At 42.3% G+C, this 27,574-nt stretch overlaps 1 protein-coding gene and 1 long non-coding RNA gene across 2 annotated transcripts in view; both read left to right on the top strand.

Moving 5' to 3' along the window:
* LOC110290436 (signal-regulatory protein beta-1-like) overlaps positions 1 to 27,574 on the top strand; it is a 67,362-nt gene that overhangs the window by 16,291 nt on the left and 23,497 nt on the right. The window lies entirely within an intron of this gene.
* On the top strand, positions 763 to 18,726 carry LOC110290437. The gene is made up of 3 exons (XR_002377438.1): positions 763 to 816; positions 1,401 to 1,583; positions 17,202 to 18,726. It is a non-coding gene; the product is annotated as an uncharacterized LOC110290437 (long non-coding RNA).

The raw sequence follows: 27,574 nt of genomic DNA, 5'->3' as shown, positions 1-27,574 counted from the left end.
AATAAGTATAAAATAAAACCTGGCAACAGGAAAAGGCTGCTGAATGTGTAACAACAAAACATCATTCAGAGCCCAGTGTGGAACGGATCTGAGGTTGCAGGCGGTGTTTACGCATGTTGCATCTTGAACTTCAGGGAAGCCTTGCTTCTGAACACACTTGGTACTGCACACGCCATGAGACTCAAAGCAGGACTGAAGAGCGTGGCTTCTGCCCGTAACCACACAGAGCATATTGTGCATGCCTTCCACAATCTTTGGCCACAAGCATCTGTGACCTAGTATGTGTCCTGCTCCTTTTTCCTTAACAGAGCCCAGTGGGTCGTCTCTGCTTGAGAGAGATCAGAGTCAGAACACACAGTAGCATCCAGCTGGCCTTGCAGCATGCTAGTAAGTTGTGAGTAAGGTTTGCAGGGAGAACCCCAGGTGCATGACTGCTATGCCTTCTTGTCCAATACAGCAGCAGCACTACAGAAATGCTGGGGCCCGGGCCCAACAGATGCCACAGAACTTTCCCGACTTCTCTGAAAGGGGCTGTTCCTTAATTGGACATCTACTTGGTTGTTATAAACCTTAGGCTTCTGTGTCAATTCATCCAGTTCCTGAGCGTGTTCACTTGATGCTTCCATGATGGAATGAGAAAGCAAAACTGGCACAGGAGAAACGCACCAACGTGGACAATGTACCGGCAGGGAGGGAGGTGCTACAGATGGGATCCAAAAAGACTATAGGGAAGGAGTGGCCTGGGGGCTTAAAAAAATGAAAGAAGAGGCAAAGAGAGAAGTCAAAGAAGGAACAAAGCTTGGAGTGGAAAATCTGGTTTGTCCTGGGTCCTGTTCAAAGGGAAGCAGGGGAATGTGGAGCTGAGCCAGGGTGCACAGTTGAGCCCCTGTGGTAATGAGGCTAGAGACTCATGAAGGGTATGAAGAGCCTTGTAGTTTTGTGTGAAAGGAACAAGGTTGTCATTCAGAGGAAGCTTGGGGCTGAAGCAAATACACTAGGGAAAAGGCTACGTGTATACCTGGGCAGGATACAGCCAGAGTGCGGGAATCAGGCACAGCTTTTGGCAGAAAAAGGGAGGCTGAGAGTTCAATAGGAACAGATTGGCTGGTCCCTGAGGGCTAAGGGGAGGCGGGGGCTGAGTAAACCAAGTCTGGCCCCGAGAAAGGGAAATCTTCTGGCTTCCTGGGCTCCCTTCTCTCCCAGGAAAGGAGATACATCCCTTCGCTGGGCTTAGCCGAGACAGAGTCTCTGAGGTTTATGCTTTTTGAATGGGAACCTTTGAGAACAATGAGGAAGCTGGGGCCCAAGTGAGGAAAGCAACCCCGTGCTTGGCCCTGCAGTAGGTGAGTCAGTTCCCTCTGACTAGGAAGTGTCAGCATGTTTTCTGTGTCTTAGGTTAGATGGAGAATTCAAGTGTCAGGGTCATCTGACCAGCATCCTGACCCCACTGGCTCACAATGTGAGGCTGTGGAGGCTGCTGCTCTTCTCGGAACCTTTCTCTTGGGTCCCACAGAGGTGAAAGTCATCCTGTGACACTGGTTAGCACAAGCTGCACACAGTACTCAGCAGGATTCCTGCTCGCTGTAAGTGTTCCCCATTAACACTTCTAATGATATTGTGATTACTGCTGTAGCTCTACTTTTTAACAAAGAATCCCACACTTGGTTTGAGATACCTCCAGAGGGACAGAATCAAGCTTGGTCCTGTGTCCAAGATTGTCAGTGATTCCTTCTTCCTTTTCCCTCCATCTTAGCCCCAGAGCTCACCTGTTTCCAGGCTCTGAAGGTTGTCCTAAGTCAAGAGGCAATGTCAGGGGTGAAATGGAAGGGATGGTAAGAGGAAGGACAGGAGAGTGAGCATTCATGCTCTAGCCCCAGGTCTAATAAAGAGAGAGTGAACAGGCAGACACTGGGACTCTTCCTTAAGGTTGGCTTGGAGTTGCTTTGCCAAAGTGACAGGAACTTTGCAGTTCTTAGAGCCCAGATGTCAGCTACTGACCTCAGAGCATGGAAGGAGAGTGTCCCTAGCTCCCCCATCTCCCCTGCCAGGAATGAGGCAGGACCCAGGAGGCTGCTGCCTCAGAGGGCTCTGTCATAAAGCACACAGTGGTAGGTTACTGGTTTCCACCTAAGCCAAGCCCTTGATCTGCATGTTTGAGGAAACCCTTTGTTCCTTTCAAATCTCTATTCTCTCAGCTGGCTGGTACAGTGACTGCAACAGTCAGGGTTTTTTTTTCTTCCTTTTCTCTTTGGGTTTTTAAAAATAACTGGCTTGTGAGTTCAGACAGAATTGGGTTCCAGTCTTGGTTCAGGGCCAGGGACTTCTACATCCTTTTAACCCCCTCAAAGGTCCAGTAACAGGTAAGAGCCTGAATACTAATCAGGGTAGAGGAAGACATGCAGAGGTGGCCTCTAGCTCCGGTCTAATAAAGAGAGACGGAACAGTATTGTCAACAGGATGTACACTCTATGATAGCAGGGAAGGGGCGGACAGACACAGGCAGTGAGTGCATTTACCATCTACTCTAGAATAGGGGAAATAGTTTATTGGGTATATTGCAAGAGAACAGCAGTCCGAAGATCAATTATATTCCTACCTATATATGGTATTAAAGGGCAATGTCTCCGTTTTAGAGGAACACTTTTGGTTAGGACTTGTGTGCAGTTTCCTAGCATGCAAAGGAATACAGCCCAGTCTGGCTGGTGTACAGTCTGAGGTGTTAGCATCAGTGGCTACACACATAATTTCCAGCTCTCTAATCTCTGGCATGCAAATAAAGTCTGTGCAAACCATGACCATGCAAATACGGGCAGCCTTGGCTGATTAAGGTTCCATCCTGGTCAAAGCTTTTGGCCATAGGGCACTTGGCTCTGTGGTATGCAACTGTCCAAGATTAGCAGTTAGAGATTCCTGGAACACACTAGTGAGCATTCCTTAATTGGGAATAGACTCCATTTCTCTGCTCTCCTGTTAATGGCCTTCCACCCACAAAAGGCACAGGCAGAATGATGGGGATTCCTGTGCTGTCTGAGCTCCAGGTGCCCCATCTCATTCTGGAGCTCAATTTTCTTTGATATAAAACCAGGAGCCCTTAGATGTGTCTGCTTTCTTTGTCCACTCATGGCTGACATCGGTAATCATTTTTCCACATGCAGTTTGGATTCTCAGATCTCCGAGAATGCTTTTTAATACAGAGTCACAGTTACCTGCTATCAATTGTATTTGGCCTTCAAAATGAGACCTTTCTCCCATTCTGAGACAAGATCATCTCTAAGAGACCAACATGAAATATGTATGCAATAAACATTTGTTGCATGAATGGACAATTGATTTTAGCTAATTATTCCATGCCGGGGCTATTTTAAGAATTGTTTTAGCAGTTAAAAACATACGTTTTTGACTTTAATATAATGTGTATGGGAGATGGGCAGCAAGCAAATAAGAAAATATAATAACGCTTGTGCTTGGTAATGAGTAGTTGTAACAAATGAATAAACACAAAGCAATGGGAAGTGTCATTGGCCAGGGCACTTGTAGATAAGAAGTCAGGAAAAGCCCTCTAAAGCTGGAACATGGGAATGCAGAAAAAGAGATGGGAATACAAGAAACAGAGGGTCTCCTGGGACCCTGCTAGATTGTTAGTCTAACTTGGTCTGGCTGTAAGATTGAAATCTTTTAAGAAAGACTCTAGAGGTCCAGTGATTAGTCACTGTTCTATTGCTGTTACAAAGCGTCATGACCAAGGCAATTTATAAAAGAAAGCATTTAATTGGGGGTTCACAGTTCCAGAAGACTGCAGTCCATGACCATCATGGTGGGAAGCATGGTGGCAGGCAGATAAGCATGGTTCTGGGGCAGAGCTAAAAATTCACATCTGAGCTGCAAGCACAAGAGGGGAGGGAGAGAGGAAGGAAAGAAAAGAGAAGAGTGGGAGAGAGAGAGGAGGAAAGAGAGAGAGAGAGAGAGAGAGACAGAGAGACAGAGAGAGACAGAGAGAGACAGAGAGAGAGAGAGAGAAGCAACATGTGTTTTCTTTGATTGGTGGTTTAGTTCCAAGGAGCTCTGGGGGTGCTGCTTAGTTCATATTGATGTTCCTCCTATGGGGCTTCAGACCCCTTCAGCTCCCTGGGTACTTTCTCTAGCTTCTTCATTGGGGACCTTGTGCTCTGTCCAATGAATGACTGTGAACATCCACTTCTGTATTTACCAGGCACTGGCAGAGCCTCACAGGAGACATCTATATCAGGCTCCTGTCAGCAGGCTCTTGTTGGCATCTGCCTAGTGTCCGGGTTTGGTGGTTGTTTATGGGATGGATCCCCAAGTGGTTGGGGGGGATGGTTGTTCCCCATTCTAAGAAGGAACGAAGTATCCACACTTTGGTCTTCCTTCTTCTTGAGTTTCATGTGTTTTGCAAATTTTATCTTGGGTATTCTAAGTTTCTGGGCTAATATCCACTTATCAGTGAGTACATATCGAGTGTGTTCTTTTGTGATTGGGTTACCTCACTCAGGATGATATCCTCCATATCCATTCATTTGCCTAGAATTTCATAAATTCATTGTTTTTAATAGCTGAGTAGTACTCCATTGTGTAAATGTACCACATTTTGTGTATCCATTCCTCTGTTGAGGGACATCTGGGTTGTTTCCAGCTTCTGGCTATTATAAATAAGGCCGCTATGAACATAGTGGAGCATGTGTCCTTATTACAAGTTGGAACATCTTCTGGGTATATGCCCAGGAGAGGTATTGCTGGATCTCCAAGTAGAACTATGTCCAATTTTCTGAGGAACCACCAGACTGATTTCCAGAGTGGTTTTACCAGCTTGCAATCCCACCAGCAATGGAGGAGTGTTCCTCTTTCTCCACATCCTCACCAGCATCTGCTGTCACCTGAATTTTTGATCTTAGCCATTCTGAGTGGTGTGAGGTTGAATCTCAAGGTTGTTTTGATTTGCATTTCCCTGATGAGTAAGGATGTTGGACATTTTTTCAGGTGCTTCTCAACCATTCAGTATTCCTCAGTTGAGAATTCTTTGTTTAGCTCTGTACCCCATTTTTAATAGGGTTATTTGATTGGAGTCCAACTTCTTAAGTTCTTTATATATATTGGCTATTAGTCCCCTACCAGATTTAGGACTGGTAAAGATCCTTTGCCAATCTGTTGGTGGCCTTTTTTGTCATATTGACGGTGTCTTTTGCCTTACAGAAGCTTTGCAATTTTATGAGGTCCCATTTGTCGATTCTCGATCTTACAGCACAAACCATTGCTGCTCCGTTCAGGAATTTTCCCCCTGTGCCCATATCTTCGAGGCTTTTCCCCACTTTCTCCTCTATAAGTTTCAGTGTCTCTGGTTTTATGTGGAGTTCCTTGATCCACTTAGACTTGAGCTTTGTACAAGGAGATAAGAATGGATCAATTCCCATTCTTCTACATGCAAACCGCCAGTTGTGCCAGCACCATTTGTTGAAAATGCTGTCTTTTTTCCACTGGATGGTTTTAGCTCCCTTGTCAAAGATCAAGTGACCATAGGTGTGTGGGTTCATTTCTGGGTCTTCAATTCTATTCCATTGAATATAAAACCCATCCTTATGAAAGTATCACATGTACTTTAGAAAGACTTCTGATCTCCATTTAGCTTACTTTATTCCTTAAGAAAATTTATTGTAAGCTTTATTTTTCACCCTGGATTGATCTAATTATCACCGAGAAATTTTTCACCAAGTTCTACTGTGCTTAAGGATGCTTAAAATAAATCACTTGGGGGTCAGACTCTCAGAGTTTGAACTAATAGCGGCTACTGTCATGCTGAACAGACCTGCCCTCTTGCCGCCCACGGATCATCACTCCGCTGGACGTGGAGGTCACAGAGACCACACAATTTGGAGAAGGTAAGAAAATTTTTCTTTAAGTGGGAGTGGAAGGCAGGAGTTCAGTCCTCTCACCCGAGGAGTCTTCACCATAAGAGAGGGTGAAATAATACGGGCTCGTCTCAGTCTTCTGAGCAAAGCATTTTATACCATTATTGAGACGTCTGTTAGCAAAATATTCAGAGCAAAAGCTCTGAAGCTTCATACAAGTGACCGTAAAATTCAATCCTTGGTTTCCTGAACAAGGACCCATCGATGTTGCCAATTGGAAATGCGTAGGGAGCTAATGTGAGAAGAGACCATGAAGAGGGGATAAAATCCCTGTCAATTATTTTTTGATCTCAACTGCAGTGATGCACTGCCTGGATCCCCTCCAGGAAGACCATCAAGAGGAAGGGCCTCTGGACACATCTCGGCAAGGGGCTGCTGCTCCTATGTTTAACGAGACTGATTTAGGTTCTTATGCTGCCTCCCCTTTCAAATGCCCCAAATTTATATCCAAGTAAAACAATATTCATTCCCATTAGTCTGATTCAGAAAGCCTGTCTATGCTGCCTCCCTTCCAGAGACTACTTAGAGAAGATGGGGGACATAATCAACAAGAAAATGATTGGAGAGAACCTCTTACCATACCAGCTCCTCTGATGTCTGTAATTTTAAATCCTCAAGATCCAAATGTGTGTCAACATTACCAATTTACTTTTGAGTTTTTAAAGAATTTCAGAAAATCTGTTGTTGCCAATGGCATGCGTGCTCCATTTACTGATATGATATGGGAACATTCAAGTAGGGATATTGTCACTCCTTGGGACAATAAACAAGTACCTAAAGCTTCCTAAGCCCCAGGACAATACTTAATGTGGAAAGCAAAATATTATGATGAATGTGATGAACAGACAGAAAGAAACCATAGCAATAATGTCCCTATTAATTCAGACATGCTTCAAGGGAGTAGACTAATACAGTGATACTCCAACACAGATGAATGGTTTGGCCCAGTATTTTGACCAAGTACACTTTTATGCACTGCAAGCCCACAGAACTACTCCTGATCATGGAGAAACTGTGGGTCCTCTGGTCATTTTGAAATAGAAGGGCAATGAGCCTTGGCCAGAGTTTCCTATCCAAGTTATGAGAGCACTAAGCCAGAAAAGAACTCACGGGGAAGCTGTAGATATCAGGCAGCTGGAGTTTGATGAAACTACCAATCAGTGTGGAGCTGCCATAGCACCAGCAAAACATGGTGAGTTTTTTACTTGGGTACCAGTCACTCAAAATGCTGGCAGCTCTTCTCACAGCAGCAGCTATTCAAAAGCTTTTCAGAAGGGACCTTTATTTGAATGGGAGAATAGAGGACACTGGAAAATTTAGTGCAAAAAAAAAAAATCTAGTAATCCAGCCCCTTGCCTTTGCCCATGATGTCAAAGAGGAAAACACTGAGCTAAGGAACTTCAATCCAAATTTGACAAGGATGATAATCCTTTAAACGCCCAACCTCAGACTCAAGGTTAAAATTCACCCAATCAAAAATGAACCAGACTCAAAAACAATATCCAGTCACTCAGGAAGAAAAATGGAATCCATTGCAAGGGGATTTAATCCCTTTAAATCTTGCTTTATGGACAAGACCTGAGGATGGGTATCCTATGTTGACATACATGGACAACTATTCATTTAGAAGCATGATAAATACTGGGACATATCTTTCAGTTATTATTAAGAACGAGGGCTTCCTACACCATAACGTTCACAGCTGACCTCCCGCCTTTACAAGGTGTTGGAGGCCAACAGGATTCTTTAAAAAGTACTAATGTCTTAAATTGGACTAAGATTCTCCCTTTGTCCCTGTGAAGTCTTATATTGTCCCAGGACTTTCATATTATCTATAGGGAAGAGATATATTACAACAAATGCAAGCAGTGGTTATCATTGCTACAACGAATCATCTGATAATTATAGTAAAAAAAGTATAACACCCCTAATTGGGGTTATTGCTCAAGGGGCCATCCACACAGTTTTTAGAAGTAAAATGGGTCTTTGATGACCCAGTATGGATTAATCAATGACCTCTTTATGGGGAAAAGTTAAAACATGCCCAGCCTCTACTGCAGGAACAATTACCAGGACATTGAACCTTTATTTGGTCACTGGAATTCCCCTACTTTTGTAACTCATAAAAAGGCAAATAATAAATTTCCACTGTTGCCTGATCTCAGGGGCGTACATGTTACTATGAGAGCACTTGGGGCCCTCCTGCAAGTGCTCCTCGCTCCTACTGTGATTCCTCAAGGACATTATATTATTATATTTGACTTGAAAGATGGCCTTTTCTCTACCCCTTTATATCCTGATAATAAGAAACGTTTCACATTCTGTTTCTAAACAATCAACAGTCAATGACCCAATATCAGTGGAAAGTTTTACCATAGGGATGAGAAACAGTCCCACTATGTGTCAATATTGTTCTCACAAAGCACTTAATCTTGGGCTGGTTAAATTTCCCAAGGCATTGGTCATTCAGTATATGAATGAAGCTCTCCTCTCCTGTTCATTTAATCAATGCTTAAATAAGAGCTTAACTTTAGTGTTAAGTAATCTGAGCAAAATTTAAACAGAGTTTCAGATAAAATAAAAGGTAATCACTTTACAATTATTTAGGATATTATTATGCATCAACAAATTTGCCATCATCCTCTTGCTTAGAATGTCCCAAACAATGTTTCCTCAATTAACAACAACAAAACAAAACAAAAACAAACAGAAAGAAAACTCCAAAACACAAAACCCAAACTGGGGCCATATCAGTTTGACAGGTCCTTATCTGACTATCAACACTGTGGACTTGGCTCTGCTCTTTAAAGTTGTTTTCCAGAGACTCTCAGGCAAACTTTGTAAGATACATAACACCAGAAGCAGAGTGAGTTACTAGCTTATTAATTAATGCTGCCTCTAAAGTGGTAGCTTGTAGACTTAGTCCCTTACTTCCTTATCAATTATTTATCCTTCCTTCCTCCTCTTTGCCTACTGGCATTACCTAACAACAAGGTAATGGCATTACAGAAATTATGAATGTCATAATTATCTGGAACTTCTTACTTCCAAGAAAGTATAGACTTGATAATGATGGGAAGGACGGGTCTTTAACGACTTACTGGTAAAGAAACCGCAGAAGTCACTGCGCCATTAAATAAGACTGATTATTTGTTCCACGCTGATAGTGATCGGCAGGTGGTGTTGATATGTTACTCAGGATACATAAAATCATCACCCTAAAGATCCCCTTCTAAGTTACTTTTGAAGACACTCTGAGTTTTAGCTAAAGTCACAGCTAGTAAATCTCACAGAGATCCACGTGAATGCTTTTACAGATCACTCTTCAGAGGGACAAGGAGCTTGTGCTTAGGTACAAATTCCACATTCTCCACAAACGAAAAGACTGTACCCACCCTGGTTACTGGACTGTTCTCAGCCATTAAACATTGTAACTGACTCTGCATGTTGTGCTCCAACGGTTTCTCCTTTAGAAACTGCAAGACTTAAGCCCAGGACCACCACTAATGTTATTCCACAATTATTTCTTTCCCTTCAGACATCTATATGATAACGAACCTTTTTTTTTGTAACTCATAATCCTGCTCCTTCTAACTTTCCAGGTCTGTTGGCATCCGCCGATGCTCAGGAGGATGTGCTGTGGCCTCCTTGCCCCCTAGTGCTTTTTCACAGGCCACTCAAAAATCTCACGAACTTCATCAAAATGCAAAATCATTACAAGTAATTCTCCTAACCTCCTGAACGAGCACAACACACTCTATGAACCTGCCCTTCCTCCTCTATCACCCCACTGCCCTCTGCTGGCGCAATCAATCCTCAAGGATTAAAATCTAATGCCATTTGGCCATACAACATTGGTTGTATCTCAGAATTTGGACGTTTAAAATATGTTCATGCAACAGTTGATTTTTTTTTTGTAATAGTACTGCTGCTTCTGCTCACAAGCGTGCAAACATTTTGGATGCCACCATTCGTTTATTTTACCTCTTTCCTTCCCGGGACTCCCATTCCAACCTAACACTGATAATGGTCCCGCTTATATTAGCAAATGCTTTAAGAAATTTGGCAATTTATGGAATATTAATCGTGTTACTGAAATTTCTTAGAATCCACAGGGACAAGCTATTGTGGAACACCACCATTAAGTACTTAAATGGCATTTTTAAAGGGGGGGGTCATATACCCACCTAAATCATTCCATACTATGCTACACTTAGCCATGCTTACTTACACTTTTTTCATTTTAAATGACGATGCTGTTTTTGCTGCCTCAAAACATTTTGCCCTAAAGGAAACACAGTCTGTTAAGTTTTGTTAAATGAAAATATCTAGATACTCATCAATGGAAATGATCAACTGTTCTTCTAACATCAGGGTGGGGTTATGTTTAAGTCTTTCCAGATAATGAATGGAGTCTCAGATGGCTCCTGCTCCAGAGCATCTGACCTGGACAGCATTGGCTTGGGGAGACAGTAAGACTTTAACTCATCAAGTCAAGACCTTGGGAAGAATACAAGGATACAGTACTACCAATCCCAAAATGATGCTGCTAGGTTTTTTGACTGTATTACATGTTATTTCTCAGCTTGTCAATATAGAATCCAAATGCCTTTTGGCAGGGGTCAGAAAGGCATAACCCTATTAGGAGACAGTATGAGGTTGGTTTGCAATAATAGGGATTATTTTTATGGTTTTTTGTTTTTGTTTTTTATTACTAGTACTGGCAGTTAGTACAAGCATGCAGGGAGAAATTTCAAAACTGACTTGTATGGTTAGTAAAACTACTAACATTACAGTAGACCTATTGGTAGAAATTAGCCAAGAAATGGGTGAATTGAGAACCACAATTTTACAAACTAGAGCAAATTCTATATATTATTTGCTGTTCAGTCATAATCTTGGTTGTCAACAATTTCATGGTTTGTGCTGCTCTAATGTGATATATGTCTCTCTTACTATCAATGGTCAAATTAATGATCTACATAAAGAGATAACACAATCTCTCAAGTGACCTTTGAGTGCTGGTTTAGATGGCTTTCCTCTTTCCTTGGTCCTCTGCTAGATATTCTTATAATTCTGTTATGCTTGTTTATAATAGTTAGACTAGCCATGCAGGTGATGTATACAACCATAGCCTCTACTACAGTCCCAACTTTGTCTTTAAGCAAAATGGGAAGAGATGCTGGAGGCATGGAGGGCCTTGCGCTCACATAAGTACTAGAGGAATGTGGAATGCTGGCACACACAGTTGTTCCTTCAAGGGAAGGAATGTTATACCTGTTATCTCCCCAGAAGGCTGGGGAGGGACAAGCATTCTACCCTGATAAACTTTGTGCTTTATGTGTGACCACCGGACCCTTACCCAGGACCCTTTCATAGACATCTTTGTCTCGGTCAATCGATAGAGCCTAACTTTGTGAAAGATGTTGCATATACTTTACAAAGAGTTTCAATGTTAGTCACATTCAATCTTTATTTAGCTTACTTTGTTCCTTAAAGAAACTTATGTACCCAGTTGCTGTGCACATGGAAGTTAGTTAATTATCAGGAGGAAAGTTTTCACCCAATTGTGCTGTGCTTGAATATGCCTAAAATAAACCAGTCAGGGTCAGACTCCTGACATTGCGCTAAATCCGACTGCCTTCTTGCCTTCTTGCCTCCCACAGATCATCACTCTTTGGGTTGCGGAGGTCTAAGAAACAAATGTTCTAATGTTGCTCTGAAAGCTTAGTTACAGCAACTTCATACATGTCCATTCAGGAAGTTCCTGCAAATAGAAAGGAGTGAGACCCTCTGGTGGCAGTGCTCTGGTGGCAGTGCTCTGGTGGCAGTGCTCCTGGGGCTGGGCTAAGTCTCATCAGTCAGAAACCCAATAGGCTGGATCAAAGCCTTAAAAAATGATGATGACAGGATGCAGATGATCTCTAGAAGCTCAAACCAGACCAAAATCCACTATGGAGGAGGGCAGGTAGCCACCCCTACCTGAGGAGCACGCACATTTGATTGCTTCTGAGAGAAGGAGAGTCCGTTTTCTTTAATGGCATATGACACCTGGTGCATTGGCCACACAGTGGGGCAAATGAGTGGGTGACCAACACAAACTGGACTTGATGGGGGTTGGGAAGTGAACACAAAGTTGGATGGACAGGGAGGTTGAGAGGACCTGGGGGAAGTTAGGAGAGAGGGATGAATATGATCAAGATACACTGTATGAAATTCTTAGAGAATTATTAAAAACTGTTTTTTAAGGAATGAGTTAAACAATGGTTTTCAGCTACAAGGACATCATGAAAACATCAGGCTTCATGAAACTGGAAGGGAATGGTACGGATGCTCCAGTCAGGTGATGCGTAAAGTTCTGCAAGAGCCCATGGGAGGTGACTCTTTGCTATTGGCAGCATTGGACAAGGTCTCATGCAGGAGCTGTTGGTGTTTGAGCGGGGTCCTTGGAAGGACATAGGGAGGGGTGAATAAAGGGAAGGGGGTCGATTGAGAGACTATGGCTTGGTAAGGGCCAGGTTGGTGGACTCAATGGGTATATGGAAGGATCCTGGGAGAGAGGAGGTTGGTTCCGTTTGGAAGAGTATACACCATATTTTGCCCTACCCTTTCCCACTCAGCTCCACCTGCCCATATCAGAGCCAGGTAATTTAACTAAGTACCTCATCTTAAAGGAGACAGAGCTGTTTAGCACATGTTATCTTCCACTCAAGATGAAGGTCCAACTTGGCACTGGGCACAGCATTTCCAAGGCATCTAATTTGTGAGACTGTAAAGGGGGAGAGAAGTACAAGATACAGTGCTCACTCAGTACTCACCCTCTCCCTGACTGTACCATTACACTCATTACATAGTTCTGTTGGCTCTGTCTGCTCTGGGGTTGGAGGTACAGAGTCCTCCTGGTTAGGGACCTGAGGTGGCTTAGTCTTGCTTGTTGTCACTCAGAAAAGAAGAAAAGAAATGAAGAGAGACCACAGAGCCTGCCAGAACCCTGATATCATTTTAAATGCCACAGATAAAAGCTGTACCCAGCTGAGCCCATGCACAAAGCTGGGCAGGTATCTGCTGCTTCCGCTGTGTGCCCTTGAGTCTTTGATCCCTCCTGAGGCCAGGCCCAGCTCCAGGACAGAAGCGTTGTGCTCGCTCTTTGCTCTGGTTGGGGAATGTCCTCCCTCCAAAGCCCACATGACTAACTCCTCCATGGCTTTCCTTGACCACCTAACCTAAACTTTCCCACCATTTTGCTCCCTGCCCCATCATTCCCGACTCCCCTCCCTTGCTTCATCTTTTATATTTTTTTAATATCAGTGCTTTATATATCTCTAGTTTCCACATCCATGGATTCAGCCAACCCATCATGGTAAAAATGATTTTGAAAACAAGCCCTCTCATTCTGGAGCTGGTTATGGTGCCTTGTTCATGTAATCTGATTACTCCTGAGGCTGAGGTAGGAGGGTCACTAGGAGTACAAGACTAAAGAGAGAGTTCAAGTTCAACCTGGGTTACATAGCAAGACCTTGTCTCAAAAAAATAGAACAAAGCATCCAGGCATGATGGTACATACCCTTAATTCTAACACTTCAGAGGCAGAGGCTCTGTGAGTTCGAAGCCAGCCTTGTCTACAAAGTGAGTTCCAGCACAGTCAAGGCTACACAGAGAAATTCTGTCTCAAAAACCAAAACCAACAGCAACAAAAATTAGAACAAAGTGAAATCTTATATTTTTCTTGTCGTTATTCCCTAAACAGTGTAGCAACCACTTATTGTTACTAGTTATTATTATCAATCAGTGTAATAAATCTAGAGATGATTTAAAGGAGATGGGAGAGTGAAGATTATACGTACACTAGGCCATTTTACATAAGGGACTTGCTCTCCCAGGGATTTCTATATTAAGGATCCTAGAGCCAGGCCCCCGTGGTTACCAAGGGAGGACTGTGCTGTTTAGTGTCTGTTTCTCTTCTGAGAATTTAAACTTCCAAGGGCAGGGACTGTTGTCGGTTCTGTTCATCATGGATTTTACAGCATTCCGAACAGTGTTAGACATGGGCTACAGTTTCATCAACTTTTGCTCAGTGAGTGGAAGAGTGGCCTGTATAGGTCTCCTTGAACATATAAGAATAATGACATCCAAAGCACTTTCCTAGGATTTACATCCAGGCAATGGTGAGGTGGGTTTAGAATTCATGTCTGCGTGGGGTAAAAGCTGTGTTCTCTTCACTTCTCCTCACAGACTTCTATCTCTAGGGATTCCTGGTTTCTCCTGGTTTAGCTCCAGGTCCTCCGGCTGATACGGCAACTCCCTGTCACCTGGTTTGTTCCCAGCTGAATCCTGGGTGAAGGGACCCTCTCACTGTGAGAACTCCACTCTGAACCCTGGATTACACACAGACCACACCCAAGCACTTAATTCCCAAAGCACAAACCAAATGCAAAGAGATCCTTTAATCAGCAAGGCAAAGAGACAAGTTGGCTGAATCCGAATCAGGCAGACACAGCAGCAAAAAGCTTTGCAGGTGTTAATTTTAAGAGGGGGAAAGGGGAGGTATGTTAGAATGAGCTAAGTTGACAGGTTGGCTAAGTTCTGGTTGGGTATTTTAGTTGGGTTAGTCAAAATGATGAATTTTGATTGCTGGATGGACCTTGATATCTTGATGGTTGGACCTTAGTGATAAGTCTCAGGAGGGGGAAGCGGCCAAATAAAGGTCTAGACCTTGTTGGCTTTAGGAAGATAATCTAATGGTTTAGCAAAGGGGGAAGGGCAATGTTTGCCATATCTGTCATGCTTGAGTCTGTGCCTGTCATGCTCAGGTCTGCTAGAACCCTTCCCTGGGCGCCTCCTCAGAATGTGCAGAAGGAAAGGGGGAGGGGCTGAAAATGGGAGGTCAGGAGGGGTGGGGGTGGGGCGGTTCTCCATACCTTTGGTGTGTTGTGATTGGTTGGATGCCTAGCCCCTCTTGAATACAGATTGCAAGGAAATCACTAATCCTCTTAGACATGAGCAAGCTGAGCTCAACCAGCCCACCCAGGTTATAAGTGGCAGGGCTGGCATTGGAACCCACCTTTCCAGAGCTCACTTGTCATGCGAAGAGGACAACGACTTAACACGCTTCCTGGCTCACTCTACCCAAAGGTAACAGCTGTCTGGCCAGAAGGTCCACTGGCAACCAATTAGGACCTGTGTGTCTCATTCAAGGTCAGAGCTTTTGGGGACAATGTGAAATTCACTTTTAATTCACAACTCCCTTGTTGTATCCATTTATGTAAAAAAACTTTCATGTTATTTAAACCCAAACCCCCCTCGGACTTCAATGGAAGCTTTGAATCCATGTGGAAGGTCAAAGGCATTTCTTTGAAAGTGTGTAGGAACCCGGTAGACATCATATTAGCATATTCATTATCATCAGGGTTCTTTGAATGTAGCTTTTTGCCATTCTCTGAAAGTGATTGGAGAACTAGGGCTCTTTTTTGTTCAAAACCTCGCGATCTGAAGTGAGGCTGTGGCTGCCTACTGGGTGCTACAGCCTACCTTCCAAAAGCAGTAATGCATCTCTGTTGCATAAGTCAGTGGTAAAATGTCACCCATGAGGAGTCTCCACAGTGGCCAAGCCTTGCTGGAGTCTGGAAGATGTAACTCTCTTACTCATTAAGTACGATTTGTGGCAGAACCCAAGGCAGTGCCCAGCTAATAAAAGATGGCTTCCTATGGAAGTTAGACACTGCTCACAGGAGGACCCTAGGTGAGGCAAAGAATCAGGGTTATACCTGTCCAGACAGAGTAAAGGGTCAATTCTGTGATAGAGGGATCCGATTCTTCGTGATAAGTGGAGGAGAAAATTCAGTATGAGAAGTTTTCAGTGTTCCAGGACACCTTCCATGTACACACAGATGTGCTCATACAGAGTACCAAGACAGTAGGTAATATTGGGTCATTCCAGATGGTGTATCGGTAGCTCAGAACATGGTAAGAAGAAGTTAGACTCCATGTTGGTAAGATGGAGCCAATAGAACCTTTTGGCCAAGGAAATACTGGGGAAGAGATATTGGAGTGGGAGACAAGGAAAGCAGGTAAAGACAGCTTCTAGGTACTGACCTCTACCGTGTAACCACAGAATTACTGATGTTTCCTGAAGAGGGGGAATCATGCTTGAGCCATGATCAAGAGTGAGGTTTGGATGGGTAAGATGTGACATGTCTGTAACACACAAATGCAATTAAGTGGGCAACTGGATGTGTGTCTGTGGCACAGGGGAGAGTAATGCATGGCTTAGAGTCCTCCCTAATGATGGGGATGGAGACCGTGAAGGGTTCCATCTGGAGAGAAGTGTACTGGGATCGAGCCAGGCTTCTCTGGGCTTCCTTGCTCATGGGCTATGAGAGGGAATGACCTAGCACTTTGTATCTTCCTTCCATTTACCACTTCCAGTTCTAGTTACTGTTCAGGCAAAGGGGAGGGCTGAATCAACCCCATTCACAAATAAAGGCAAGACACATCTCAGCTGATCTGGATCACACAGGTTATTGTAAAGCTGCCTGCAGAGACTCATGGCTGGGGATTTTGACCATACATGACAGAACATAGTTGAGTCTTTGAGAATTTACACAGGATCTTGCGCTCAGCTATGCTGATGGCTCTCTCTGGATTAGGACTGTTTTTTCACCTGTGCTCTCCTGAGCTTCTGGCTAACTCTTTCCCCTGGCCTCCATTCCATTTCAAATGATGGAATCTGTAGAGTCTTCCAGCTTTCATGGTCTCGTGTGACATTTCCTGGAACCATGGTGATGTAGGAAATGACCAAGAGAAGAGATACAAGGCTGGAAGCTAGGAAGCAACTTTATTGCATGAACGCAGCAGGCCTAGGCAACATCAATCCCAGGAGGGAGCTTCATTCAGTTAAGCAGAGAATTTTATACCACTTCTGTCCCCTTGCCTGCTTCCTCACCCCCACATAGCAACGCAGAGTGACATATTTTGATTGGTTATATTAAGCTTGTTTAGTAGAGCTTGCTAAATTCCTCTATAAGCAGACATTTTCCTTAAGCAGAGCAATTACCCACAGACCATTTATAGTACAGAGGGGAGAGGTGAGAAACATGGCTGCAGAGCAGACACAGTGATATACCACAAGGGTGCGGCCCAGCATGTTGTGTGTGCTTTCCATCAGCTTCTTAGACTCTTTTACCATTGTGATGCTCAACTCCCTTTCAGGGTCTATTTTAACTAGGTTTTCCATTGCTGTGACTAAACACCATGACCAAAAGGGCTTATTTCATCTTACAGCTCAAAAGCCATACTATATTGCTGAAGGAAGTCAGGGCAGAATCCTGGAGCCAGGAGCTGATGCAGAGACCATGGAAGATTGCTGCTTACTGGCTTGCTCCCAGTGGCTTGTTCAGCCTGCTTTCCTAAAGATCCCTGGATCACCAGCTAAGGGTGGCCACACCCACAATGACCTGGACCCCTCCTACACCAATCAATACTTAAGAAAATGTCCTTCAGGCTTCCTCTTTCTCATTGGAGGGATTTTCTCAGTTGAGATTCCCTCTTTCAGACAACTCTACCTTGTGTAAAGTTGACGTAGGACTAGCCAGGTAAGGAGGGCTAAGAGCACCATCTACTATCTCAGGTGGTATCCAGATACCTGAAATATAACTACCAACATACCTGGACAGGGCTTCTAATACAGGCAAGCAAGCAAGAGTCTTCAAGTGTTGGAGGGAAGAATTCTTTGGTGTGTCTCAGCGTGTGTGTGTATATGTATGTGTGTGTGTGTGTGTGTGTGTATACACATCCTTCTCAAGCAAGGTTAGCACATAGTTTGTCAGGCTCTGTTCTTAAAAGCCCTATAGTTATACATAAATCAAAAAGATATTTTGACTAGCTAAGGGAACTCAGTCATTAATAGCAAAAATAGATAAAAGAATGTTAAAAATTGTATGTATGTATGTGTATTTTTATCTGTATAAAAAGTCTTCTAGAAAGAGCAATAAAAAACTATTAGGAGAATGAAAATAAAACAAAACAAAACAAAAAACAACATGAAAATTTGCTAACTACCACTTGTCTGGGAGGCAACAGAAATTTTCTGCCATGTCAGGGCTATAGCAGTCAGGTCTACAGCAAATATTAGAACAAATGTACATAATGTCAAGGGGTATAATAGATAAGAAAATAAAACAAATAATCTACTTGTTTCTTTTGGTAGTCAAATCCTCAAGTTTCCACTCTGCACAGCCTGGTGAGCTCCCAGGGTAGCTCTAGCATCATCCTCCTGTCTTACTGGTCTTCCAGCATTAAAGCTTGCTCACTCCACATGGTCAGTTTACATGATGTTGACAAATCAGGAACACATTCCCAGTTGCAAGAGGCTGGCTTCATTCTGTTGTGTTGAGCCCAGGAAATCATCTCTGCCACCATTAGTATAGAGGGATGGATTCCAAGGCAAGCAAACATGTCCACCATGGATCCCGCCGAGTTTTCACACCTCACACAAGGATTGGAGCTTAGTTTGAATAGTTAGAGCTTAACTTTATGGTTTTACATGGTTGACTTGGCTTTGTAATTGTGCATTCAGAAAAAGAAAATGTGTTCAAATGCTACCACTGAAAAGTGTAGTACAACTTTGGCAAACAATGTGGAACCTTAAGCACATATTTTGATTTTCAGAAGTGTTGACCCTGCAGAATTTTGACTTTCTCTTAAATGTCTCTTAAATATTTATTAACAATACATTTATAAAATGTAACTAATGTTTTCAATTTTTGTTTGTGATATTCATCCAGAATATATTATGATAATATTTATGAATTTTGGAAGGTATACATTTTGTAAGTAGTCATTGAATAAATACTTATAAACATGGAGCCATATAACATCTAATTGTAATCATGACTCCTATGACTTTGACAAGGAACTCAGTGTGGGGCAAGTGGACCATACTACCAGACAGAAGAACTGGTAAGGCTGAGTGAGCTCAGACCCCAGGAATCTCAGAATTGAGAATGGTAGGAGTGAGGCCACTCCCTGCCTGCCTCTACCTGTTCTGGAACATATAACCCTGCCACCCCACTGAGGACCGTGGCAATCAGTCACATAGCATAAAAACCCTGGAGTTCTCCATGCTAATGAGGTATCAAGATATGCCTTGAGCATTCAGCCAATGAGCTTCCCTTCCTGGGTATCCCTTCCAACAAAAGGTATTTAATCCCTGGTTCACCCTGAGTAGGGTGTATCCGTTCACATCCTCCATCAAATAAAACAGTTTGGACAAGAGAGGACTGTTTCTTCATCACGGATCGCTGCCAGGAGAGGCCTTCAGAGTTAGTAAAGAGGAGCACGGAAATCTCCTGAAGAAGGCCTCCTCTCTCCCAGCCCCTATGCACTCATTCAGAATCACATCAGGCCCCGCCCCTGTCCTGGGCTATGTCTTCCCTTTTCTGCCCAGCGAGTGGATGCTCTGAGAGGAAGCTGCTCTGAGAGAAATCATGAATCCCCATTCCTGACTCCTAGCAATATGCCAGTGTTGCCTGGGTACACAGGAGACTGGGAACCAACCACAGCAATTGTTTCAGACTCTGCTATTTCTCACTCCAGGAAAAGACGGACTAAGGACCTCCATTACAGACTTTGTTCTGCTTCCCTGAACAGCTTCAGTGTATATATATATATATATATATATATATATATATATATATATATATATGTGTGTGTGTGTGTGTGTGTGTGTGTGTGTGTGTGTGTGTGTGTGTGTGTGCTGTGGTCCAGCTAGCCCAACAAAGGCTATCTCCTGAGGCAATGTCCAAGAACCTGGCAGCTATTCAGTTCATGAGGCTAGATGTCTTAGCTGGTCTTCAGTCAGTGCGAGAATCCTGAAGAAGCAGGTTCTAGCACCAGCAAAGGAAAGCCTCAGCAACAAGGTAGATACATTTGCCAGCAATGAAGGAAGGTAGACAAAAGGCAAAAGCTTCCTTCCTCCATGACCTTTTATATGGACTGCGACCAGAAGGTGTGGCCCAGATTTTGTGGGTCTTGCCACTCCAAATGACCCTATCAAGGAAACCCCTCATAGGTGCGCCCAGCTGCTTGGGTTTTGGATGTCTCTGGATGCAGTCAACTTGAAAATCAAGATGAGCCACCACACCAAGTATACTACAAATCTCTTTTGTCTTTAGCATCATAGTCAGGATCCCTCCCCTACCCCCAAGCCATTTGGCTGGTGACATCCAACTGATGGTACTCCTGAAAGATTAGCCCAGGTATAATTGATAAGCCTTTGTTCATTATTTTATGTTTTTATTTATCATTGACCACAAAAAAATATAGCCTACTTGAATTTTGTAACTATTTGTTTACAGTCTTAAATGAATTTGGAATTCCTCTGGGGATTCCCATAGAGTCAATGCAGATATTAAAGTACCCAGATATTGTCCTCTTATCCCTGGACTTAGCTTTACTAGGAGGAGGAGAGTGGAAGGCCAGGGTAAAGGGTGCAGCCAATGAGGCAGTGTGCAGGTCCCACCAGTCTGGTTGTAGGCTTGAATAAAAAGTTCCATGGTCCATAGAGCCACCATATTTTAGCTTGTGAAATGAGCACAGAATACTTATCACATGTCCCTTGTTAGTTTGAGACATTCATAGTGTGGGTACAGGCTCCAAGCTTCCCCCATTAGACAAAAGAATCCATCCCCCTGTTGTGTTAGACTTGAGAAGTAGCTCGCCTTCCCTATTAAGGAGGGGTGTTCATTGATGGCTCTGCCTATAGAGTTGGGAGCAGGAGCAAAAGATTTTGGCAAGCCTCGCTTTCCCATATTCTGCAGCATTCATCAACTAACACTCAATTGCTACAGTGGGGTCTGTGCCCCATCCAAGGGAAAGAGTACTGTTTTCATCAGGGGATGTTCTTATGTGCAAGCAACACGTATTGAAAAGCCAATCAATTTTATCAAAGTCTTTAATTCTCCATATCGAATTCTTTGCATACATAGTAAAAATAAAACCAAAGTGAATTCTATCAGCATTAAGTCCTTTATATAATATGGTTTTGTGTGGTTTGTTGTAAGTGCTGGCCCATGGTCTAATCCTGTAGTAATAGGAATTACAAACCTAGAAACCATTTATTTTAGAAGCAGGGCCACCTCCTATGAGTAGAAAAGATTTCTACCCAGCCTGAGAAACTACACAGACGAGCAAGCATTTGTAACCCTGATTTAGGGAAGTTCTGTAAAATCAACAACCAATTGGTTTAAATTGGGATTTTCCAAAATTCTATATTTGAGGAGGGCCCTAAGTCACTGTCATGGGTTATCCTGGGCACAGGGTCACACTGTCTACATGCTCGTTGGGTATCCTGGCAAGTTTGAGAACATAAAACTGTGAGCCTAATATAATTTCCAGAGCTGTCTGGCTGATGTGAACTCTCTTATGGAACTGTTTAACCAAGTCGGGGCAATGGCCTCAAGGATGGCTATCATTTCTCTTCAGATGCTCAATAGTCCCTGTTTTCAGTCTTAAACAGCCATTTCTTTTTGTAATTGGGGTCCCATTTACTTAATTGGCTGGGAATCAATGCGGTTAGTCACAAAGGAAGTTCTTCTACCACTACCTCCTCCCCCCTACATTTTGGGGAAGTTGCTACTTCTGTTTCTGTCTGCTCTGTGGTTGCCCCAGGCAGTAGCAATATTTCCCTTTTGCATGTAGCAGAAGACAGATAATTTTACCACATTATCAGTAGCAACTGGGAGGGGGAAGGTCTTTGTCTCTGAAGATCTAGCACATTGCCATCTGTATATATTTTAGTCTTTATTACCCCCCCCTTCAGTGGTAAGCTACATATCTCTCACATACTTGTTTAGCAATGGCGTAGACCCCATATGATTATAACATCTATATTGCATCAAATGTAGCCTAGGTCCCTGCTGATTTCCTTTTTTGTTGTTTTGTTTTGGTTGATGTTGCTGTTTTGTTTGTTGGTTGGTTGGTTTTTGTTTGTTTGTTTGTTGTTGTTGTTGTTTTGAGGCATGATTTCTCTGTGTATCCCTAGATGTGCTGAAACTTCTCTGTAGACCACGTTGGCCTCAAACTCACAGAGATCCACTTGCTTCTGCCTCTCAAGTGCTGGCAGGGCACTTGGGTATGTACCTCCATGCTGACCATAGGCACAACTTTTTAAGTTAGTTTTTGTCACCATGAATAGATCATTATCACCTTGGGAATCTTAATAAACTTTAACGATTAATTGTATCATCCTTAAGTCCTGTCTTAGTTAGGGTTATTATTGCTGTGATGAAACACCATGGCCAAAGCAGCTTGGGAAGGGAAGGGTTTGTTTGGCTTACACTTCCATATCACTATTCATCTTTGAAGGAAGTCAGGATAGGAACTTAAACAGGGCAGGAACCAGGAGGCAGGAGCTATGGAGGGTAGTGCTTACTAGTTTTCTCTTCATGGCTTGCTCAGCCTTCTTTCTAATAGAACCAGGGTGATCAGCCCAGGAATGGCCCTACCCACACTGAACTGGGCCCTCCCATATCAATAACTAATTAAGAAAATTTCATACAGTCTCTCTTATAGCCCAATCTTATGGAGGTATTTTATCAACTGAGATTCCTTCCTCTTCAATAACCCTGGTTTGTGTCAAGATGACATAAAACTAGCCAGCACAATGGATCCTTTGTCAATTTGACACACAAACACATCACTGTTAAGCAACAACCTTTCCTCTCTTGTTCATCTCCAAGATTTCACATGAATATCCACATTACAATATAAACATCCCACAGTCTTCAAAAACTCAAACACTTAAAAATTCAGTCACTTTAAAATATTCAAGCTCTTTTAAAATCCAAAATCTTTGTAAAATCCCCAATCCTTTTAAAAGTTCAAAGTCTCTCGACTGTGAGCTTCTTTAAAATCACATTCCATGATAAAACAAAATTTAAGCAGTAACTATCTACAAATACAGCCCCACAGGAGGTACTAGAAGGAAAACTTCAACCCAAAGAAGCTAAACATGCCCAGGAAAACACAAGGAATAAATTATATCAGATGAGCAAATCAAAAGAAGAAGGGAAAAATCCATACACCACCACAACTAAATAATAAAATCAACAAACATGGCTCATTCATATCTCTCAACATCAATGGTCTCAATTCCCCAATAAAAAGGCACAGTCTAAACTAAATGGATTTGAAAACCTTCAGTTGCATCCAAGAAACACACAGACATATATCAGGGTAAAAGGATGGAAAAACAAGCTCAAAACTAACAGACCTAAGAAGCAAGTCCTTGTAGCCATTTTAATACATGACAAAAGAGACTTCAAAACAAAACTAGTCAGCAGAGCCAAGGAAAGACACTATGCATTCATCGACAAGAAAAATCCACCGAAAGGACATTGAAATTCTTAACATCTGTGCACCAAATACAAGAACACTTTTATAAAAGAAACATTACTAGAGCTTAAATCACATTTGACCCTCACATACTGATAGTAGGAGACTCAATACCATGTTCTCAGCAATATATAGGCTATCCAGACAAAAAAATAACAAAGAAACTCTGGAGCTAACTGGTGTCATAAACCAAATGGAGCTAACAGATATTTACAGAACATTTGACCCTAATAGAAAGAATATATCTTCTTAGCAGCTCATGGAACATTCTCCAAAATTGACCAAATACATGGCCATGAAGCAATTCTCAACAAATACAAGAAAATTGACCCAACACCCTGAATCTTATCTGACCACCATGGATTAAAGCTGAGTATCAAAAACAGAAACAAGAGAAATCTTACTCACTTATGGAACATGAACAACTCACTACTGAACGGAAAACAAGTCAAGATAGAGACTAGTAAAACAAAACAAAATAAAACAAAAACCAAAAAACTTAAAACTCTCTAGAATTGAATGAAAATGAGAATCTAATATACCCAAACTTATGGTACACAATGAAAGCATATTCAAGTTCCCATAGCACTAGATTCCTCCATTAAAAAAAAATGGAGATAGCTCATATTAGTCATTTTTCAGCACACCTGAAATCTTTAGACTAAAATAAAGTAATAACATCTAAAAAAAAAAAGACTAGATAGCAAGAAATAATCAAACTCAGCATTGAAATCAATAAAGTAGAAACAAACAAAAAAATCAATATAGAAAATGAGTAAGACAGAGTTTGTTCTTTGAGAAAATCAATGGAAGTGACAAACCCTTAGCCAGTTTAACTAGAGGGTTGAGAAAGAAGATCCAAATGAAGAAAATTAGAAACAAAAGGGGGACAACAACAACAGTCATGGAGAAAATCCGAGAATCATAAGAAAATACTTTAAAAACCTGTACCCCATACTGATTCTTCCCTTCTTTCCCCTTCCCCTCTTCTCTTCCTCCCAAGTCTCTCCCGTCCTCTACGTTCCTTGATTATTTTGTTTTCCCTTCAAAGTAGGACTGAAGCATCCACTCTTTGGTCTTCTTTCCTCTTGAGCTTCATGTGGTCCGTGACTTGTATCATGGGTATCTTTGCGGAATATCCACTTCTAAGTGAGTGCATACCATGTGTGTTCTTTTGTGACTGAGTTACCTTACTCAGGATGATATTCTCTAGATCCATCCATTTGCCTGTGAATTTCATGAAGTCATTGTTTTTAATAGCTGAGTAGTACTCCATTGTGTAAATGTACCACATTTTGTGTATCCATTCCTCTGTTGAGGGGCATCTGGGTTGTTTCCAGCTTCTGGCTATTATAAATATGGCTGCTATAAACATAGTGGAGCATGTGCCCTTATTACATGTTGGAGCATCTTCTGGGTATATGCCCAGGAGTGGTATAGCTGGGTCCTCAGGTAGTACTGTGTCCTATTTTCTGAGGAACCACTAGACTGATTTCCAGAGTGCTTGTACCCGCTTGCAATCCCACCAGCGAGGAACAGGAAACTGAACAGAGGTGTGTAGCAATGGGGGATGGGGAACTGGGGGTAGCAAACAGAAAGTCCCAGATGCCAGGAAAGCAAGAGCCTCCCATGACCCCGTGAGAATTACATTAGTGGAAATACCCCCACAAAAGGGAGGGAGAACCTGTTGAGACCATATTCAGAGGTTAGGCATGCCCCCTCTCCTGGGTTGAAGGATGGGGCCACCCACCCATCTCTAAAATTTTAACCCAGAATTGTTCTTGTCTAAAGGAAATACAGGGATAAAGAGTGGAGCAAAGACTGAAGGAAAGGCCATCCAGAGACTGCCCCACATGGGGATCCATCCCACATGCAGACACCAAACCCAGACACTATTGTGGATGCCAAGAAGTTTTTGCTGACAGGAGCCTGATATAGCTGTCTTCCGAGAGGCTTTGCCAGATCCCGACCTATACAGAGGTGGATGCCCATAGCCAACCATTGGACTGAGCACAGGAACCGCAATGGAGGATTCTGGGGAAGGACTGAAGGAGATGAAGAGGCCTTATCTGGCATCAATAGGAGGGGAAGCCCTTGGTCCTGTGAAGGTTTGATGCCCCAGTGTAGAGGAATGCTAGGGTGGTGAGGCAGAAGTGGGTGGGTGGGTAAGAGAGTACCCTCATAGAAGCAGGGTAAGAGGGGAGGGGATGGGGGTTTGCAGAGGGGAAGTGGGGAAAGTCGATAACACTTGAAATGTAAACAACATATCCAATTAAAAAATAGCCGACCCAACCAAGTTGGAAAATCTGAAAGAAGTGGATAATTTTCTTAATATAGACCACTTATTTATTAAAGTTAGATCAAGATCAAATAAGCAATTTAAACAGAACTATAACTCTTAGTGAAATAGAAGCAGTAATTAAACCTGCCAACGGGGGGGAAAAAAGACCAGGGCCTGAATTCTATCAGACTTTCATAAAGAGTTATTCCCACTAATCCTTAAATTATTCCACAAAATAGTAACAGAAACAATAACCAAGGGCAAGATGGTTTAGCTCAGAATTCCACCAGATTTCTAATGAAGAATTAATGCAAATACACCTCAAATTATTCCACAAAATAGAAATAGAAGGAACATGCCCAATTTATTTCATGAGGCCAAAGTTACCCTGATACTCAAACCACAGAAAGAGCCAACAGCAAAAAGAGAATTATAGACCAATTTCCCTTATGAATATAGATTTTAAAATTCTCAATAAAACACTTTGCAAACGGAATTCAAGAACACATCAAAAAGGCCATTCACCAAGATCAAGTAGGCATCATCCCAGAAATGTAACTCACATGTAAACAGACTGGACGGCAAAAGCCACATGCCATCTCACTAGATGAAGAAAAATCCAAAAGTCCTTTGACAAAATCCAACATCCCTCCATGATAAAAGTCTTGGAGAGATTAGGGATATATACAAGGGACATACATAATCATAATAATGGCAGTTTATAGCAAGCTCATAGTCAACACCAACTTAAATGGGGAGAAACCCAAAGCATTCCCATGAAAATCAGAAATAAAACAAGTTTGCCCACTCTCTCGATACCTATTGAATTCAGTACTTGAAGTCTTTGCTAACAGTAGTAAGACAATTGGAGATCAAGGGGATACAGATAGGAAGGGAAGACATTAAAGTCTCTTTATTTGCAGATGGTGTGATAACGTATGTAAGTGACCCTAAAAATCCCCCTAGGTAATTCCTACAGCTGATAAACACTTTCAGCAAAATAGCAGGATACAAAATTAACAGAGAAAAATCAAAAGCCTTCCTATGCACAAATGACAAATGGACTAAGAAAAAAAATCAGGAAAACAAAATAACAACAGCACAGTACAGGCCCAAAAGCTGAAGAGGCAGAAATAAGTTCACACACCTATGGACAGCTGGAAAATATAAAATCTGGAAAATATAAATATTAATAATCTGGAAATATAATATAATCTGGAAAATATAAAATATTTTGGAGTAACTCTAACCAAGCAAGTGAAAAAACTTGTTTGTAAAAACTTCAAGATATTGAAGAAAGTAACTGAAGAAGAGATCAGAAGGTAAAAAGATTTCCACGTTCGTGATATTGGTAGAATTAAGGTAGTTCTAAGGTCCATAAAAATTCGAACACAATTCTTTAGAAAACTTGGAAAGGCAATTTTCAGCTCCACCTGGAAACACACAAAAACCAGTAGGGCTAAACAATCCCAGATAATAAAAGAACTGCCAGAGGTATCACCATTCCCAACCTTAAATTGTACTACAGGGCTCTAATAATAACAACAGCACAGTACAGGCCCAAAAGCTGAAGAGGCAGAAATAAGTTCACACACCTATGGACAGCTGACTTTTTTCTTTTATAAAGAAGCCAGAAATACACAGTAGAACAAAATCAGCATCTTCAGCACATGGTGGTGATCAAACTGGACAGATGTGTGTATGGACAGATGTGTGTAGAAGAATGAAAATGGATCACACTTACCACCCATGCAAGGCACAACTCCAAATGGATCAAAGACCTCGATCAGATGCACTGATTCTGATAGGAGAGAAAGTGGGGAGTGGCCTCGATCTAATTGGCACAGGAGAAGACTTTTGGAACACTGGCAGCACTGACACAAAGAACAACAATTACTGAATAGGACCTCATGACGTCGAAAAACTTCTATACTGGGAAGTACACCATCATCTGGACAAAGTTTCAGGCTATAGACTAGGA

This window comes from Mus caroli, chromosome 2 (genome assembly GCF_900094665.2).
Source record: "Mus caroli chromosome 2, CAROLI_EIJ_v1.1, whole genome shotgun sequence".
NCBI classification, from domain to species: domain Eukaryota; kingdom Metazoa; phylum Chordata; class Mammalia; order Rodentia; family Muridae; genus Mus; species Mus caroli.
Note: the sequence above shows the minus strand (reverse complement) of the source record. Positions and strands in the feature narration are given on the sequence as shown.